Below are 1534 nucleotides of genomic sequence, written 5' to 3' on the forward strand. Positions count from 1 at the left end.
TCCTTTGAATCTGCTGTCTGCAAGTTGTCTTGTCTACTGCCCCCCTAAACCCAATAGTTTGCTGTATAGTATTTGTTTTGTTTTGCTGTATAGTATTTGTTTTGCTGTTGTATAGTATGTGTTTTGTTTTGCTGTATAGTATTTGTTTTGTTTTGCTGTATAGTATTTGTTTTGTTTTGCTGTATAGTATTTGTTTTGCTGTTCTTAATTTAGGAATTCCCTGTGTGGCGTCCTTGAGTGCCAAGAAAGGCGTCTTTGAATAAAATGTATTATTATTATTATTATTAACATATCTTAAATAATTAATATAACAATGTTGACGAGTTCCATTTACTTTGCAAACTGGGAATATTCTATTGTGTTCTGGTGCGCTCTGCAACCCTAAACTTTTGCCTTCCTCCATGAGTTCTGTCTACTCTTAAGCTGTCTCGTGTTTGTATTATATTTTATTTTCAAAAAACAGAACATAATAAATTTGGCCGTATAGTAGAGGTCTAAGAAACCTACCTGACTCAGACGTGCTTATATTACTTTTCAGAAAAGAAAGACCAAATCTGGAGGGAACTTAAGCTCAGTTAAATCCAATCAAATATACCTTAGAATAATTAGACATGGTGCAAAATGCGATCGACCTGAAAAGACCCTAATAGAGAAAGTACCTTGCTATAAATTAGCATCAATGGAAAAGAGCAGCTTATAATAATATTTTCCTGCAAACTAATTTCATAAATTATTCATAGAAATAATTGAAAAGCTTGTTTTCAACTACCGCAACTACAATAAAACATTCTGCAGTCAAATGGGCAATAGACATTTTTACATAGTTACTAATTTAAAGACCTGAGACCCGTGACAGTAAAACAAGGCAGAACCTGATTGAGTGTACTTTGGACTGAATCTGACTTGGGTTCCTTAGATCCAAGTGGATCTGAGAGAAGACGTCTACCAGAGGGTGCTGCCACGCACTGAAGAAGCTAGTTTGGTGCTAACGTTTTCCTCGAATGCAGGTTAGTGAAATAGTGATACGAACTTGCATGTTCCTCTGTAACATTATTTTAATGAACATTCGAAATACAGGAAGAAAAGTCATGCACACTACACAATAGGGATGTACGATTATGGGCAAAATGATAATCACGATTATTTTGATCAGAATTTTGATCACGATTATTCTCACGATTATTTGTTGATTTGAGCCAAAATAAATTTTATTGTCACGTAAGCTATTTATAACTGCGAGCGGGAGTGTGATGGACGCTACTCACAGACGGCTGACTTATTATGAACGGGTCGGGCAAGGGTCGAACGGCGGATACACACGTTGTGTGTATGAAATGTCTGTATCGTCACTGCGCTGCATTTTTATGAACTATGATATTCTGACCATGAGTCACATCTCTGGTCAGGTCCAGGTCCAGCAGCTCCGTCTCACACGCTGTTACTCTACCAACTGAAGTTAGTTGCATTCAATAACTTCTGTGTTCTTGGCGGCCGCGATAGTAGAGTTACCAGCGGAAACACTGGTACAAATACA

General features: G+C 37.2%; 2 long non-coding RNA genes across 2 annotated transcripts in view; both read right to left on the minus strand.

Annotated features, from left to right (window-relative positions):
- The window catches only part of LOC116696768 (uncharacterized), a 59099-nt gene that overhangs the window by 31550 nt on the left and 26015 nt on the right, over positions 1 to 1534 (minus strand). The gene's annotated exons all lie outside the window — the stretch shown is intronic.
- The window catches only part of LOC116696769 (uncharacterized), a 15388-nt gene that overhangs the window by 9495 nt on the left and 4359 nt on the right, over positions 1 to 1534 (minus strand). The gene's annotated exons all lie outside the window — the stretch shown is intronic.

This window comes from Etheostoma spectabile, chromosome 10 (assembly GCF_008692095.1).
Source record: "Etheostoma spectabile isolate EspeVRDwgs_2016 chromosome 10, UIUC_Espe_1.0, whole genome shotgun sequence".
NCBI lineage: Eukaryota > Metazoa > Chordata > Actinopteri > Perciformes > Percidae > Etheostoma > Etheostoma spectabile.